Source organism: Podarcis muralis, chromosome 6 (assembly GCF_964188315.1).
Source record: "Podarcis muralis chromosome 6, rPodMur119.hap1.1, whole genome shotgun sequence".
Taxonomy (NCBI): domain Eukaryota; kingdom Metazoa; phylum Chordata; class Lepidosauria; order Squamata; family Lacertidae; genus Podarcis; species Podarcis muralis.
Genome location: NC_135660.1, coordinates 55,305,327 through 55,324,464, shown reverse-complemented (window position 1 = coordinate 55,324,464; position 19,138 = coordinate 55,305,327). Strand labels below are relative to the sequence as shown.

The 19,138-nt window shown below is 43.3% G+C and overlaps 1 pseudogene; it reads left to right on the top strand.

Annotated features, from left to right (window-relative positions):
* Positions 1–12,407: 12,407 nt before the first annotated feature.
* LOC144328097 (uncharacterized) lies at positions 12,408–15,607 on the top strand (annotated as a pseudogene).
* The last annotated feature ends 3,531 nt before the right edge of the window (positions 15,608–19,138 follow it).

Below are 19,138 nucleotides of genomic sequence, written 5' to 3'. Positions count from 1 at the left end.
TAATTATTCAAAAAAATCACTCTAGGATGACATCCAAATATTGCTTAACAGAAAGTAGAACATTTTCCCAATCTTCAGATCCAGAAGTCTCAAATTTGTTCATTTCCTTCTTCACGCAAAAAGTCCAAAAGGGGTTCTCTAATGATTGTTATTAATAAATGTCAGCAATGGTTTTTCCTCTAATCAAACTTCTAATCAACTTTGCCTCCTATAACTCCAGCAGCCATTCCTCCATATTAAAAAATAATCAACTCTTCCATTTTCATCCATATAAGTGTCTCTCCACTGTGATCTTATATTGAGATAGTATTCCATAGTTCTTTGCTTATTATGTAGCCATTACTTCTCACCCAGTTTTGTATCTTCCATTCCCATTTGCTGTTGTGTTTGCCATGGTTTTCCATCCTTCTCTAATAAATTATCTCTTCCATTTACACTTCTTCCATTCTTTTTCCAAGAAAAGAGCCAGAGATTTCATAGCTTTTTCCTCTGAATTCACTCCAAGTTGTATACAGCGCCTTTCTCTCTCAGTGCTATCGGTGCCATCTCCCCAATTCAATCCACTCCTCCAGAATCACAACCCCACCATTTGGCTGTTTCATTTTTCCAAACATCTGTGTGAATGACTTTTCCATTTCACCATCTGTTCCTTCCAACTCTGCACTTTTCGCTCTCTGGTTCTGCCCGTCCTTTGTCCATATTATTCTCCAGAGCCTCTGTATAATATTTGATTCCACTTTTCAGTTCATTTGTCTCTGGTTTACTTTCATTCTCCATTAGATCTAACTTTGATTCAATCCATTTTATTTGCTCATCAAACATCTGCTGAAGGATGCCAACAGACAGTGGAATGTCCAACGATATACTTGCCCTATAGAATGTTGTCGTTCTTATTAACAGTTCAGTCTCATTACATCTCCCATCACTGCCTTTAGATCGTCACAGCATTAGAAGAAGAAGAGTTTGGATTTGATATCCCGCCTTTCACTCCCTTTAAGGAGTCTCAAAGCGGCTAACATTCTCCTTTCCCTTCCTCCCCCACAACAAACACTCTGTGAGGTGAGTGGGGCTGAGAGACTTCAAGGAAGTGTGACTAGCCCAAGGTCACCCAGCAGCTGCATGTGGAGGAGCGGAGACGCGAACCCGGTTCCCCAGATTAGGAGACTACCGCTCTTAACCACTACACCACACTGGCTCTCATAATATATCTTTAATTTTAAAAGATTCCTTTCTCATTGTGAGTCTCATTAACACATTCCTTTCTCATTGTGAGTGGCAGAGTTGGATTTCTAAGCAACACTTTCATCAAGCAAACAAAACAAAAATAAAATAAAATAAAATTTCTTAGCACACAGAACTCCCATGTTGATATAAAACTTTCTTGACTGAAACCATTAAAGGATGCTTCTTGTTCTGCCTTCAGCCCTTTAATGATCAACTTCCATTCCCTTCTTCTTGAAGCCAGAAATCAGCTCATGCACTCAATGTAAATTTCCACCGGCCGACAGATAAATCTCTCCCAGTTATAAATTATAACTGTCTCAGAAATAATTAAGAAAAGGGGGCTTTTGGAGAGACCATGCCCATCAGGGCTCTTACGTGGTATTTGGGGGTGATGTTAGTTCCTCAATTCACAAGTCTCGTAACCCCATCAGAATTCCTAGGAGCTGAGAGCTTCTTGGTCTCTTGACACAGAAAACAGCCTTTTCAGAGCATCAGAGGTTAATCCTGTGTTCGCTCTTTTTTCCAGACTTGAACCAAGACTAGCTATCAACTAGCTATCATCAATCACCATGTAATTATCTCTGTCAGCAGCCTGCCACCAAAACTGGAATTAACCCTTAATGTCAAGACATTAGAAATAATTGATTATCTCTCACCCCCTCCAAAAAAAATATATGGATACCAGATCAATTGGGAGCATTGTTTTATGGAATTGTAGAGTTGGAAAGGACCCTGGGAGTCATATATTCCAACCCCTGCAATGCAGGAATCTTAACTAAAGCATTCATGACAAATGCTTAAAAACCTCCAATGAAGGAGAGTCCACCACTTTTTGAATGAGTTCATTCCACCTCTTACCATCAGAAAGTTTGTCACGATGCTTAGTTGGAATCTCCTTTCTTGTAACTTGAAATTTTAGTCTATCACCAAATGTGTAACATGCCACAAGATTTTAGTCAACGTACCTTGAGAGTTTAGTCAATGAAATGGTTTCTTTGATTGATTGCTCTTACTAATTAATCAACTGCACTTTTGCAAAGACCCTAAGTGCTCCCAGGGCAAGTGAAGGGATTAGGCAGGATAAGCCTCTGTCTTTCCTTTTAATTCTGATAATATCAGGAGCAGGGGGGTTTTCTGCCAGAACTCAGTTCCGGCACTTCTCAGTTGGGCACCATTGCCATTATAAGAGAACAAGGGAGGCATTCATGGTTCCAGCACCTCTTTTTCTAGAAAAATAGCGTTGATCAGGAAGTCTACATGACATGGGGATTGGAGTGGGAGGGAGCTTAAAATGAAACAATTTAGGTCTGCTCCAAATGAAGCTCATATTCCAGACTGAACCAAGGGAAACTCGCCAATCATGATTCTAATCAGAGAAAAGTACAAGAGAAGCTTTTGACAAGGAGCCTTTAAAATTGACACCTAAATTATCTGAGTTTTTGAACACATTGTATCTGGAAAGTGCTATAATTTTACCTCTTCTAACCTTTACTCATCCCCCTCCCATTCCAGAAGATCATGGGGGTAGTTGTTATCTGACACTGTATATCCCTTATAACTATAGAGATAAGTGAATTTAAATTGCAGCGCAAGGTTATGATAAAAAGTTCTCGCTTTTGTGCTAAATTAATGTCAGTATGATTGTCTGGATACAGTCAGTTCCCAAGAGAGGAATTTTGAGCCCACAGGGAGATAGCACTTGTAAAACCCAACTGTCCTTACAAGGAAAGGGATGGGAACTAAGAGACAAGAGTGTCACAGAGACAGCAGGATGTCAGTTCCCCTCTTCTCGGGTGTAGGAGCAAATCATGCACCCTCTACACAAAGGCAACCACAAGGCATGCTCTCCCCGATCTTAGGGAAGAAAATGGAGGTGGAAAGGGTAGAGCAGAAGGTGGGAATTTTCTGACAATATGAGTGATTGTAGATATTTGCATTTGTGTGGATGGAGTTGGCATGCAACATGACTCAGTATTTCGGAGTACCTGCCAACTGCCTTGCAATGACTTTCAGTAAATCCTTTTTGTGTATGTACGGTACTTATTTCAGTTATTCATTCAACTTATTCATTATTCAGTAAATCCTTTTTGTGTATGTACTTATTTCAGTTATTCATTCAACTTATTAGGAAACCCACCCACCCTCAGCAATGACAAACACATAGCCTTCACAGTTTAAAGAAGTCCAGTTTCAAAGTACACATTTCAAACACTGGGGTCAAAATAAAAAATAATAATTTGTGAGTCACAAATGTTGTTGGATTTCCTCAACATTTTGGTCATCTCCAAATGGGAATACCCAAAACATAGGCCCAGGGTTTAAAATCTGTCATCAGCAAAAATTAGCCCTATGGTTCACAGCTCATGGTATGTCTGGGAGAGCTGAACCACCAGCCTGAGGTCAGATGACATGTTAAGCCAAATTGTGGCTTGGCTCAGGATAACACAGCAACAGAATAACCACAGGAATAGCAAAGGGTCATGGTTTCCTTTCTGCAAGCCTGCATGATTGCACTAAGCTTCGGTTAATGTTGCATGCGAAGAAGGTCACAAAGAAGCAGTGCAGATAAAGCAGCTGTGCAAATGAATAGAGTGGAGTTTAACATCCACTATGCAAATGCATGGTCCAAGAGCCAAGAGGTCATGATAGTGATATAGGAAGGATGAGCAGCACCATTTCTTCAAGTGCATTTACACACCACTGCAGGATCCAACCGACTCTTCAGGGTGGCACACTCTGTGGACATGCGAGCAGGTAGGACATGGATGACTTTTAAGATGCAGCATTCTAAGCACACTGCAGTCCACAAAAGAGCTTGCAATGGACAGGATAATACACCAATAATAAGATTTAGCCCTTCTTGAGTCTTCACGGAGCTTCCAAAAGATTATCACAGTAATCCTTAGCTAACAGCTCTGTGAGTTAGGCCAGAATTATTATCCCCGTAGAGTCATATGTAATGCAATCCTGTGTATGTTGACTCAGAAGTAAATCCCACTGTGTTCAATGGGATTTATTCCAGGGGAAAGGAGCGGGGGCCAGAAATGGTGAGCTTGGTGTGGTAGAGGGAGCATCTGATTGGCTTCATTCCATGCATCACACCAAGCTCGATGTGCCATGACCCTCCCTTCTACCTCTCAGTAAGTGCCAGCCACCTACGTTGTTGGGAAGCTGTGAGCAGTGGTGCCCCATTCACGACACCTTATGGGGCACTGCTGGCTGCAAGGTCCATTCTGGCACTGAAAACAAATGTCTGGGATGAGCTCTCTGTTCCTTAGGCCTACTGCACAGTGACCTGCCTGAGAATTATGTTGTACCTGTATTTAGTTGAGATGAGGCCTTGGGGGTGTCAGTGAAAAATACTACAGTGGTACCTCGGGTTAAGTACTTAATTCGTTCTGGAGGTCCGTACTTAACCTGAAACTGTTCTTAACCTGAAGCACCACTTTAGCTAATGGGGCCTCCTGCTGCCGCCGTGCCGCCGGAGCCCGATTTCTGTTCTCATCCTGAAGCAAAGTTCTTAACCTGAAGCACTATTTCTGGGTCAGCGGAGTCTGTAACCTGAAGCGTATGTAACCTGAGGTACCACTGTATATGCCCCCACATACTTGTTCTTTGCCTCCTCACCAACCTGCACTAGGCTATATCAGCTCTCCTTCCTAGAAGCTACAGTGTTTCATTTTACTCTTCCCACTATTCCAGAAATGAATATCTACAATTAAAGCAAGGGTGGGGAAATGTTTTGGCTCTGTGGACCAGGTCCCTATATGTCCCCACCCACCCTTAACCCTACCTAAACAGGTCAAAGTCCCTTGTGCAGCACTTGCAAAACGCCCCAAAGCCAGCTGGTTGCCAGGTGCTTGAGAAGTGTAGCAGAAGAGCTTTGCCAGCCCAAAGCCTGCCAGCTCTAAGCACAGGGCTGACAAAGTTCTTTTTTGCAGGCATCGGCTGCACAATCAAGTTTCCCCACTCAGTCACACAGCCAATCCAGCAGGCTTGAAGTCATGCCCATCAGGGATGGAAGGATGGGATTGATTCCCCACAGGAAACTTTGTCAAGCAGCCAATCCAGGCATATCTCTCTGCCCTGCACCTGACATCAGCTGTGGGACAGGTAGCCATAGTTTGGAGGTAATGACTTCATATGCTGGATTGGGACCCATTTCAAGCCAAATTTGGCCTGTGGGCTGAAGAGTCCCTACCCCCGCATTTGAGTGTTATGTACAGCCTTTCGCTGTTCCGACCTGCGACACAGCCACCATTATACCTTGTTTAAATTCAGGTAAAATAGTGAATCCAGTGTTCTATTGGAAACAGTCTATTTTAACATCCATGTTTTATTTATTCTGGACTCTTAGCTGCAGCCACCACCTGGAAAACAATTTAAATCTTTTCCATTTCACATGCCTAGATGGGAAATGAAAACTGTCATGTGAGCTTGGCTATGAGCCAAGACGTCAGAAAGCGACCAAAGAGATATTCTATCCATCACATTTATTTTGGAATTCTGTGTCATCGTTGTTTTCTGTATTTTTTTTGTTTTCCCAAAGTATAGAGATCATTTAAAATAATTATTTTCTTTTTTAAAAAAAACATTAACAAGTGAAATGAGAAGAGGAATGCTCTACATAAATATGGTAAAAACGCTTGGTGCATATTACAGAATATGCAGTGAGACAGAAATGGGTTTGGCTCTAGGTCCTTTTCTATTAAGACCAAATGACAACTGAGGTGGTGTGGTGTGTGTGTGTGTGTGTGTGTGTGTGTGTGTGTGTGTTACTTCAAAGCAATAGAAAGATCAAGGGGAAATGCCAATTGGACAAATAGGTCAGCCTTAGAGCACTTCAAAGAGTCACAGTTCACAGTAGAAATGTGGAACTGTTGGGCTCCTAAGGGAGAACTTTGCTCTTCTAAACACTTTAATTGTGCCTGAAAATCTCCACAAATGACCATGCCAAGGCTACAGTTCCCACCCCAGAGCTATGGATGGATAAAGCCCACAAAAAGAAATGGAGCTGATGCAGGCACAAATGTGGGCAGGATTAGAGCAACACATTTCAAAACAAAACAAACATGGGGGAGGCAATCCACGCAGTCATTCTTAAAATAGCCACAATGGGGGGAAATGACTAATCTGTGTTGTGCTCCTTCTTTTCTATGTGTTGCTATATTTATCATTTGCATTACACGGTGACTTCCTTTGTGACTAAGAGGGAAAGAGAGAGGGAGGAGGATAAAAGCAGTGGCAGTAATAAACAGCACATACACCTTGCATAAGACAAGTGTAATATTAAATGTATCTTGCAGTGATTCAGTTTAGACCACTACAAGGGGCACCTGCAACAAAATGTTGCTGCGTAGAGTCTGTCTGCTCAGGGTTCCAGCCACTTCATTCCACCTACAAACCATTACCTTTTTCTCTCCTCTTCCTCCAGTTAGTCAGCATTCAGTTTCCACTGAACACGTTAAATTCTTGTTGCCCTATTCTTTGGGGTGGGGTGGGGGTCTCCCCCTTTCTATATATTTGTAAGTATTTGTTGTACTTCTGAAATTCTTGGGATGCTGATAAACCTCTCTCTTCTAGCTCCATATAAACATAGGAACCCACAGTCTGAACATTGCAGGAGGGGAGGTCATTGACTCAGCTTCACCTCTGAAGTGACCAGCAGAGTTTTAGATCAATTAATACGCCTTTACGTTTGGTCCCATAAGTGTCATTTCTGCCATACCAGTCTCATGTACTAATTTTGCCTTTTGCTTTTGCATGACAAATTTGTCATATCTTCCATTATGACATTCCAGGCTCCCTACTTGTATTCCCCAGCAACTGGTATTCAGACAGTGGAGGAAGAACATAGTGATCCTGGTTAGTAGCCATTGGTAGCCTTGTCCTCTATGAATTTGTTTAATTCTCCTTTAGCACTATCCAAGGTCTGGAGAAACACCCTGTTCATTCTTTAGCATCAAACAGACCACAGGGAAGGTGTCAGGTGAGCCTCAATGGAGTGGATGTTCCATACCTGGGGTTCTACCACTGAGTAGGTCTTTCCCTAGTAGTTTCCTATCAGTGTTACACAAGAGTGTGCTGGCAAAAGCCATGCTCTGTTCTATCATTCTATCAACAATGTCCATGGGAGATAAGGCACTATTAGTTAATATGCTCACCTGTCCTAAATGAGGCCTGTGCATTCCCAGAGAGCGTTGAGGAATCCGTTCCAGATTCTATAGTTCACTCCAGACCTTTAGTATGATGAAATATAGAGATACAGTGGTACCTCGGGTTAAGTACTTAATTAGTTCCGGAGGTCCATTCTTAACCTGAAACTGTTCTTAACCTGAAGCACCACTTTAGCTAATGGGGCCTCCCGCTGCCACCGCACCGCCGGAGCATGATTTCTGTTCTCATCCTGAATCAAAGTTCTTAACTTGAGGTACTATTTCTGGGTTAGCGGAGTCTGTAACCTGAAGCGTATGTAACCTGAAGCGTATGTAACCCGAGGTACCACTGTAGCCAACCTGGAGCTTTCCAGATGTTTTCAGACTACAGTTCCCATCAGTAGCCTATCAGTTTGTGTGTGGCACAGGGATAGAGTTGACAGGGATAGGCAGGAGAGGTAAATTGCATGGTTTTGTGAGTGCACATTTTGTAGTGGGTGGTTCCATGGACTTTAAAGGAAATGGAAAAGGACCCACCTGTTATAGTGTCATCAGAGAACTCTAGAGCATTTGCCAAAATCCTCGGGAGGGATGTACACAACTTTTAACTTAAACCTGAAGGATCAGTCATTCCACTGGGAGAGGAGCTAAGGAGGACCACTATCCCCCTCGGTTGCATCAGGGACCTCTCTTGATTAGCTGTCCTCTAGCAAAAGCCATACATCAGGAATAGAAGGAAAGGAGGCTCATTACTGGCCCACCAGAAGAAGAGCAACTTTTGGCTTCTCCTCTCCATGATTGCTTTCCATTCTAGTTGGTCGTTTTAAGAAGTTTGTAACAAAGAACTATTATCTGTAATTGATTTTTTTCTCCTTCCTGCCAATCAATTTTCCTTTTTTTTTTTTTTTTTTGCCATGCCTTTGGATTGCATTGCTACTTCAAGATACTACCTCCAATCTATCCATTCCTTTACTGCCAGGCTTGGTCTATGGCTGTCCAAGCAGTTAATGCTAAAAATCCTATATTGTATCTGAGGTCTTGAGAATTACAACTGACATGATTTTAAAGTCCTGTGTGGAAGCTCAAGAACCCTTTGTTCCAGGATGGAAAAAAAATATTTGTGGTTTTCCTGCTTTTTTAGGCAAGTAGCAAAGTTTAAATTCTTGAACTGGTGTGTGTGCGTGTGTGTATGCAGTAGCTAGGCGTTGGACCGTGGAACATTAGAACAGAATTTAGAAATCTGTTTACTTAGCCTTGCAAATGTTACAGAAGCCATATCCAAAGAGGAGGGACAGATCAGCCCGTCAGGATGTTATTATGATTAAATGTGGTGATTAAATGAGTCTGTAGTTTGCCCGTATTTAAACTAGAATCTGTCTGCAGCGACTTATAGAGCGTGTAATTCTAGAAGTAGCCTCCTTCCATTAGCAGTAAGCAGATCCAAGGCAAACATTTTTCAGAAACTCAGAATCCTGGCTGCGTTCACATTTTTCCACTGAGTTATGAGGCATCTGAAACCAGTGTTTTGATTTGAATGACATTTTACAGAGCACAAACGCTCCACGGACTGAAAAAAGCAATGTCCCACGTTTCAGCCTGAAAAAATAATGTTTTTAAACAAGGCATGCATCATCAAAAAGAGGTGCCCATCCAGTTTTATAGCCCGATAATTCTGTAAGCGCCGTCTGATTGAAAAATACAGGAGAGAAGATCACTGAAACAAAGCAGATTCTGCGTTATTTACTTTAGAGCAGATCTGCATAACATACAGAGCCCTGTAATCTAGGAGGGAACATATAGTGTCCCATGCTAAATTTTAAATCCCACTAGGTACTTGATGAATTCCTTCACATTGTACCATGGCTTGAATGTCAACCTATTAAAAAGGAGGGGGAAATCACCCCCCAAGAGTGATGGTGATGATTTAAATTTCTCATCTGCCATTCATCAGGACAGATTACAACAGTTTAAAAACACAGTATTAAAATCAATTAAAATATATTACAATCAAGAGAATAGGGCGAGTCCTAAATATATTTATCTCAGGTGTTGGATGCCAGGGATGGAAACTATATAATGAAGGTGGCAGAATCACCTCTGTGGAGAGGGAATTCCACAAATTAGGGGCTGCCACAGAAAATGCCCTCTCCAGAGCTGCTTCACCCCTCCCCACCCCCACCAGACGTATGAGGGTGATGGAACTAAGAACTAAGAAGAGGTCTGCCCTTTGCTGATATTAACTTCCCAGAGTGTCTGTGGGGAAGGATACAGTCTTTCAGATCTTCAACACCTAAGTCTTTTAGGACTTTGGGGGGCCACTAGGGGCGCATTGGAAGATGGCCGACAATAACATCTCTCCAACCCACACGAGGTAATTAAGAGGCTGTGATGGGAGTAAGCATCCTCCCGCCCCCCCCCCCCTAAGCGAGTGGGGGGGCTGCCCTTGCCTGCTGTGCCCTATACCACCCCCGAATTTGAGGGGGTGGGGGCACTAGGCAGAAAGCCCTTGTGTGGACTTCGGATCTCCTGGACGCTGTCTCTGATTCGCACCTCTAGCTGCAGCAACTTCAAAAGAAACAATTAGGAGGAAGCTAATGCACATATTTCAAGGAAGAATGGGGAGTAAAGACTGCTAATTGAAGAGATCTCTGAGAAAGAAGACGGGTCGGATAAACAGGAATATATCATGATGTCAGAGCTGCCCTAGGTCCCAGCTCACAAAGGACCAACGCCACTCCGTTGTTATATACAAAAGTCTTTATTGAAGTTCAGTTTCTCTTTCACAGCCGCGGCGCGCAGCTCTACGTCTCAAACTCTAGACCGCCGAAGCTCCGTCTGAGTCTCCTCCCCCCAGACACCAGTTTAAGACTCTAGCCTTGCTCCACCTCTTCCTTTGCTCTTTTCTCCTCTGGGTCCGCCTGTCCGCTGGGGTTTTGCCCTTCCTAGACTCTTCTGACGCTGAGTCCCCTGAGTCTTCCCCCTGCCTCCGGCGGGCTTTAGGACCTGGTTCCCAATCCGGGTTTTCTGCTGTCCCGCGCGCCTGTACATTTGAACTTGGCGCGCGCGCCCAGCCGGCCACCTTCCTCCTGACCGTTACACTGCTCCTGTCACTGCTTTCCCCTTCGGGGATGCTAGCTGGGTCTGACCTCCCCTCCGTTCCCCCACTCTCCGACAGAGGCGTGGTCAGCCCTGACTCCTCTTCCCTTCCTGCTGGAGGAGACGCTGGCCCTGACACATGGGACTCTTCCCCCCCACTACGCTCTGGTGGGGAAGCTGGTCCTGATCTCCAGCTGCTGCTTTGGGAGTCCCCGCTGGCCCCTTGCTTCTGGTGCGTCCCCCCTGGGACCCCCCTTGCTCTGACCATCGGCGCCCCCTTCTGGGAATCTTCTGATTCGCTGGAGAGGCACATGGAATCTCTCAGGTCACTGTCATTCTCCCCTCCGCTGCCCTCAGATTCTTCCCCTTCGCTCTCCATTTCCTCTCTCCCCTGTGCCTCTGCTCCTGAGCCCCTGACACATGAGAAGACACACCAAGGCTCGGTATGTCAGCAACGGGACTGGATGGGGGGGAACTTTCCTTTCTTTTCTCTATGTGATTAACCAAGAATCCCCCCCCCCCACAAGTCAGAAATGCCGCTTAAATGACCTAAGCTGATGATTTAAGACTGTGTGGAGATAATTTTCTAACCAAAAGCATGTTTTAAGGAGATCGTGGAAAGTATAAGAGCTTTGGGATGACGCAGTAAAAAACAGCGTCGCCATTTTGGCAAGTTCTGTCGAAAGACTTATGTCTGGGAGGAGGAATGGATCTGTTTTCATATTGTGGGTGAGCCTCCTCAGAGGGACTAAAGAAGGCGACAGATTTGTGAAGATTAATGATGGAAAGAGTGCTTTTATTTATGGAAGTGATGATATATGGAAACCATCTCGATATGGTGATTGGACGAACGGAAAAATTCACACAGGATTATAACTGGTGTTTACCTGCTTAAGGAGATTAACAGAAGAGATAATAAAGAAAAGACTTCCGGAGGCGGCGCCAACGGCAATGGTGGTCTCCTTCTAACTAAGAGGGAGAAGCTCCGCAGAAATCGGGTCTATCCGCTATGGCGCAGCGGAGACCCTTCAAAAAACTGCAGGCGGGGAAAGCCAGTGGCTGTGGGACTCGGCGGGTGCCAGAAGCGCCCCCCCCAGTGGCAAAGGGACCCCGCGAGGGGCTCCGGAGTGGAACGGGGGTGGTGCGGCACTGAGAGTCGATCGCTACTTCTGTGGAGTGAAGCCGCAGCAGCTGTTGCCGGAGAGCGCTGAAAAATATATGAATAATATGAGATGTGGGAACAGCAAGATAGGACTGGATAGAATTATGAACATTATTTGGACAGATTTGTGGATATTAACGCAGCAGCAAGAAGATGATTGGAATCCCCTTCGGAACTTGAAATATGGGTCCCCCAACAAAAAATTTAAAATTCAGCTTTGTAATTCGGAATTTATGTGATGTGATTTGATTTGATTTGATTGGTCGTTTAATACATTATTTTTTTTTTAAAAAAAAGAAAAGTCTTTTAGGACTTTAGAAGCTAATGTGAGCACCTTGAAACAAACTGGCAACCAAGATAGCTGTTTTCAATCAGAGTTATGTAGGTTCTAAATGGAACTCTAGCCAGAAATCTGGCTGCTGCATTTTGCATCTGTTGGAAGTTTCCAAGTGCATTGCAATAATCCAATCTGGAGGTTACTAGAGCATGGAATACAGTGGTCCAGTCACCTCTGTCCAAAAGGGACTAGAGTTGGCAAACCAGCTGAAGTTGGAAATAGACACTGCTAGGCACCAAGGCCACCTGGACCACCAGTTACTATGATGTTCTTGGTGAAGCTTTCACTTGGGCTTACTATTGTTCTGGCATAACCAAATAACTGCACTGGGGTAACTGCCTTTCAGTGACCTTTTTTTTCTGACCTTCTACCTTACTTGATGGGCAGATGTGACAGGAATCATTAGGAAGACTGGATTGTGATAAATATCATAATGGAACTGTTTGATTGTGAAAAGATCACAAAATACAGAGACTATGTACCAATGACCTACAGATGTGGGTTCTCTGTAGACAAACATGGGTATCGCCTAGCCATCAACTGAAGGGATGAGCAGAACAACAGAAGCTGCTATATGTTTCTCACACATTTTTATTTTGATACAAACATGTACCTGCCTCTGGAACATAATGATGTCTCCCTTCCTTATATAGTCCTTCTCTTTTTTTAAAAAAAAAATTTTATTGGGTTTTCACATTTTATAAAGACATCACACACACAAAAAAGACAAAGACAGAACATGTATAATTTCAGATCCTTACTTTCTTGACCTTATTCCCTGACTTCTCCCCACCCCCCCTTCATACATCCCAATTCCCATAATTAACTCAGCAAGTTCTAATCTCTCCTCCTTAACATATTATTAATATTTTTTAATATAACTCTTCTTAGTTGGCCAAATTTTCCCTTGTCCACATCTCTTATAAACATTAAATCCTTTCCTAAGGTCGACCCAAGTTCCCTTCCACAGATTTCCCATTTTTATATTAGATATAGGTCATACTCACTAAACACAAAAGTCATAAACATTTTTAAGATTCTGTTTTCCCCTCCCTCCCTTCCCTGGTTTCAGTCCCTTCCCAAGTAAATGTCCACAATAACAGTTCTTAGCCTGGATTCCTCACGTCCGAGGCCTTCAAATCTCTTTCAGTCCCTCTCTGCCGGTTTTGTTGGTAGTCCTTTGTGTTGGTCATCAGATCTCGAAGGAGTTCTGTCTCAGTCAAACCAGATTTTCTTCCCACCAAAATACTTGATGACAGCTGCTGCAAAAGATCAACCAATCCTTCATTTGCTGAGAAGGACTTATATAGTCCTTCTCAGCAAAGCCCTCTCTTTTGTCTACTTGACAATTCTATGGATCATATCTTTATCATTTTATCCATTAATGAATAAGATTACTTGCTGTGAGACTTTCCTGAGTGTCGTGTCAATGGCTTTCACTGCTGGAAGCTGTATTGGATATTGTTTAGATCAGTGTTTCCCAACCTTTTTTGGGCAAAGGCACTCTTGTTTCATGAAAAAAATCTCGAGGCACACCACCATTAGAAAATGTTAAAAAATTTAACTCTGTGCCTATATTGACTATATAAAAAGTACAGTGGTGCCTCGCAAGACGAAATTAATTCGTTCCACAAGTCTCTTCGTCTTGCGAGTTTTTCGTCTTGCGATGCACGGTTTCCCATAGGAATGCATTGAAAATCAATTAATGCGTTCCTAGGGAAACCGCCTTCAGACCAGGTCCGGGGACAGTCTGTCCCCCGACCTCTTCTGAAGGCTGGGGGGGGGGGGACAAGGGCTTTTCTTCCCACTGCCAGCCATTGACTCTTACCACAAAAATGATTAGCCATATGACACACACCATATTGTTTCTCTAGTTAGGTGACAAAATTGACAATTGGCAAAAATTATGCATGACAAAATTTATGCTGGAGTAGCAAGATGGATACCAAATGTTGGGAATGTATGGAATTGTGGCTATAAAGATGGGCTGTACATGGGAAACATTACTTGACTGTCAGAGTGTGAAGACACTTTCAGTCCATCAAGTTTCAATTCAAAGAACCAAGCTCCCACCTTAAGGGCTTGTTTTAGGTCTGAATTTCAGTCAGTTTTCTTAGGACTGGGACTAGGAATCTGTATTTCACAGTTTCAAAAAGAGAGACATTGGTTTCTGCACATATTCTAAAACATCTACTTCTCTGCAAAGAATGATTAACTATTGTCTGCTAGTGCCATTATTCACAGCAGACAGCCTGTTCCTTTAGCATGCCCAAACTTTACAATGGTCTAAGAAAACTTTCCCTAGCTATCTTGACAAATGTCAGTACTCTCTGTTTTTTTTAAAATTCACTCATTGTTATTTTCTTCTTCTCCTGACAGAATTGTGCTTTGAAGACAGAGATAAGGAACAGAAACTCTAGAAAATAACTTTCCCCCTGGATGGTATTGTATTAATTGACAGAAATACTGAAGGCAAATGAAAACATGAAGTGGAGAAAAGTGATATATCACAACTTCAGCTTTTAATACCGTTGGCATTTACTATCCCAAACAATCACTCAAGGGACAGAAAGAGACCAGCTGCCACAGGAGGTGCTTTGAAGGCCAACAGAACTGCTCTGCAAACAGTTGCTATAGCCAACATGGTTTGAAATTTCTGTAAAGGATCCAGTGACTTTTGCCCTTCTGTAATGAATGAATTCTTGAAATATGTTTGGAACTTAACCAGCAAAATATGAGTTGCATAAAGAAACAAAATTTCCCCAATGTGGGTCACAGTAGTGGAAGACAGGTTGGAGCCAGAAGTTTCTGCAAAGCTGGTCTCCTTCACAGGAGGGAAGGATTCCAGGCCGGCCTTGCACTCTCCCACAGTACTGATAACGCCAAGGTTGCAGGTTCAATACCCGTTTGGGACAGCTGCATATCCATGCATTGTAGGGGGCTGGACTAGTGGGACTCAAGGTCCCTTCCAACTCTACAATTCTGTGATTCCAGAACCTCCAAGTGTCTCTATTTTACCCAAGATTATGTAATTGGCCACTGTTGCCTTCTAACGACTCGTTGTTACTTATTTACTTTTAGGGTTTGCATTTGGATCTGTGGTCACAGCATTGTCCACTGGGCTTGTGTACACGCCATTATTAGCGGTTTGGGAGGTAGGCTAGGATTGCCTGAAGACATCAGAGTTTCCTGGATCTCTAGGCGTGGAATGCGATGGGAAGAATTTTTGCCAGCAGTGAGAGCTAGAGCAGCTTTGCTTAGCCCTCCCAACCCTCTGATCATGCAGCTGGGGGAGAATGACTTGGCTTTTGGGAAAGGCTTGGACTTGACATGGAATATAAATAAGGACTTGGATAAGTTGGTGACCTCATACCCTAACATGACTTTGATTTGGTTGTCTCTACTGGAGAGGCGTGTATGGCATGGCAGTCTCCACCCAGCTGCCATCAACAAGGCCAGAAAGCTTGTGAATCGAGTGGTGGCACAGAAAGTGCTAATGCTAAATGGCCATGTGATTGTGCACCCTGACATCACGTTTTGTTCCGTGATTATGGTGTTCATCTTTCCGATCGTGGAAATGATGTTTGGCTGGCTGATGCTATTGAGGGCATTAGGTGTTGGTTGCAGTTGTGAGGGTATTTGGTGGTGAGCCATTTGGCTCATGTGGCGGTTAGGCATTGGAAAAGCTTGGTTGATGGGAGGGGAGGTTGTGGCCATCACCTGCCCCTCCCCTTTAAGGGTGTTCCATTAAAGGAATCCAGGGGTCATGGTTCCTGTCCGAAGCCCAGGTAGAAGCTAGGGCCATGGCACGACCTCACCTGTGACCCTGAGGGGAGATCCAAGTTGATGTGCATCAACAGGGCTCCCCCTACTGGTGGTTAACCCTTGTGAGACTCCCTGCATGGCGGGCAGGAGTCAAATATAGTCGGTTTGGGTCCAATGCCTAAGCCAATACCACTCACAGTCTGTAACCAATAAAGTTGTGGTCTTTATTAGCCCATTAACCTAAAATACTGGTGGCCACGTGTCTTATTCATCAAATGGGGGGTGGGTGTGCGGGGCCTTGACGCGCTATCCCCAACTCTGCTTCCAGACCAGCAAGAGGCATTAACACAGCACAAAGACACACTTCAGCCAGACAAAAGCACTCAAGGAAGTCATATACAGTAGCAAGACTGGTAAAGGGCCTGGCAATGGACTGCAAGCTGGGGAAAGTCCCAAGGACCAGACAGACAGGTCTGGAGGTCCACATTGGCCCCTGGCAACAAGGTTCCTCACCCTTGCTTTACAACAAAAGTTTCTTAACATACCAGGCTATCAGATCCTGATTGATAATCTGGCTTGTTAACATACCATGTTTGTTGCTGTGTCTAAGCCTGGCTAATGACTTGTCCAAACCACCATTTTCCATACTTGGATCCACCTACAAACCACAAATTATTATTATTATTATTATTATTATTATTAACCACTCCTTCTCAGCTAGGTGCAAGCCTAAGACTTGGGCCAGTTCATGCATTTAACAACAAACAATGGCTTGCTATTACATCTTATTCAGGACATAATATATGGACGGAGAGGCAAGAGGATGCTTACTCAGATATATGGGCAGACACCTTGGCTTGAGTCTGATGGTGATAAGCCCACTTAAATTTTTTACCTAGAAAGTGATTAAGACTAATTACCATCATTAACAGCAGTTTCCCTGCAATCCCTTTCCCTATCCCCATTCCCCCGTACTCCTCACTCTGAAATACATGCCTTATTTTATATTCCTCCTTTGCCACAGTTGTGAGGAGGTGTGTTAGAAGTTAAACTGTAAAGTTGTTTGCTTAAGATTTGCATTGATTCAAAAGGAAGAGAGCCAGAAGGATGTGCGTGGGTACACACACACACACACACACACACACACACACACACACACTTAAAAAAGAAGTGTCTGATCTTCTCTGTTTATAGACTCAGGGTTCAGGGATATCACTTCTCATTTGAAAGGCACTAGTACCAGCCTCCCTCGCAGATGGTGTTTCTCCTGTCATTTGGTATGCAGAATTTCAGGCTCCAAATTCATTTTCTTCCCACTCTGAAAACAATTTCCACCTATAGTGTGCTGTATCACACTCTGTCTGCATGGCACTCCACTGAGCTGAGCAAAGCAGGGTCCTTTTTCAATGTTAATTTGCACTAGCTTTTCATCCCTCCTTATCTGTGTGTCTTCATCATGGGAAGAAATGGTGAACATGGTATATGCTATTTATTGGGGGAGGGGCCTGCAACAATGCCCATTTCAGGAGAAAGCACAGAGGTGAAAAATAAGCATGACAGCTTGATGCTGATTAAGAGTGTACCAGAGCAACTCTTTCAGGAACAGTTAATCCTTAAGAAAATATTGCTCTAGGAGCTTAGGAAGGAATCGGAGACAAACTGAGTATTACCACTTGTGCTTTCGAATTGTGTGTCATACAGAAGGAGCTGTCTCTGTCCCCATTGTGCAGCTGGCATTTGGGAAATCATCCATTTATTCTGTCACATAAATGCCATTTCTTCATTTTTGCTGCAATGCTCGGATGGCATGGTTCACTGCCATGCTTCCATTTCAATGGGATGCTGTATTTAGAGGACATGTTTTTGTTTTGAAGCTTCTGTCACACCGGACCGAACATCTCTGAGCTCCTGTAGAATGCCTTGTAGAATGACATATTCCTTTGGGTGGAATGTGCGCTTTCCCCATCTCCCAATAAAGGGTACCTTTCTCCTTTACCCATACTGAACACTAGAAGCTGAGCACACACACCCTGGGTCCCTCAGTAATTTCTTAGTGTCTGCACAGTAATAGACCACAAGCAGAAAAACCACAGATATATTGGACAGGGTAGCTAGAGTTCTGTTCCCTGCCTCCCACCCATGGCTCACTCTTCTACACTGGTGGTGCCAGGCGCTGAGATACATGTGGTTCTGGAAACCAGGAAGGAAGGAAGGAAGGAAGGAAGGAAGGAAGGAAGGAAGGAAGGAAGGAAGGAGGGAAGGACCTTGTATGTTCTCAGTGGTCAATAGTGGTATGGAGCTATGGAACCACTGCACCTGACACCAGCACTGGTGCTGTTTACCCAAACAGGATAAGAGGTTAGGACTGCGTGGGTGCACTGGTGGAGGTGCTTTATTAGTGATGGCAGTCCAACCAGTCCATCTGACCCGGCTGTTTCCCCATTCCAGCCCTGTCTGGGTAAACAGCAGTGATGTCAATGCTGGGAGGGAGGTTCTTCATCTCATGTCCCACCACGCGAAACAGCTGCTGAAACCATAAACACCAGCAATCCTCAATGCAGCAATTTTTGGGTACGACTTGTGCATGCTTGTCTTTTGCTGTCCTATGCTTAAGTCATTACCCAGGGCTGAAAAAAACTAGTCAGATGTGCGAGCATTTACTTCTGAATACTATTAGCATATTCATAATCAATGTATCTCTGGAATGTATTTCACACCTTCACATAATCTAATGGTAAAGTTCACCTTTTATGCATTTTCCATGTCAATGACTAGTTCTATTTGAGATTATGGTTAGCATTTGCATTGTTCTTTGTGTATATCCTTTTGTAAAGAATTTATTTTATTTGTTCATTTCATTTCTTTGATATATTTTTAACTCAACCTTCGTTGCAGAGTATTCCCAGGGCAGGATACAATAATATAAATCAAAAACAAAGCGTCTGAACTGCAGTCATTGAAGAAACAAAGGGCTTTGCTATTCATTAACATGAACTAACTTCCTAAAGTGTAATTATGTATGTGGGTGGGTTAATCAAAAGTGTTTTATTTATCTGAATTATCACATCTGTTTTGTGTGCTTTATACTTACTAATTGAATAAAAAGGCTTGTTTACTATCTGCAGCAAGTTCTGAGTTCAGAGCTAAATAACCTAATAATAATACATTAACATTTTATTATCCAGATTATTTTGTTTCTGCCAGTGTTAGGATGTCATGGACTCAAGGTAACGTGTGTGTGTTGTGTAGGTGTATGCTGTTTATTAATCTTTCATAGGAACTCTATTCCAAAGAGAATGTTAAGTGAGGATATATTCCACTATATTTTTTGGAAAGTTGTTCATTTGCCTGTTCTCTATGCATTTGGCCTGTCTGCCCCCTATGCTTCAGATATCAAAA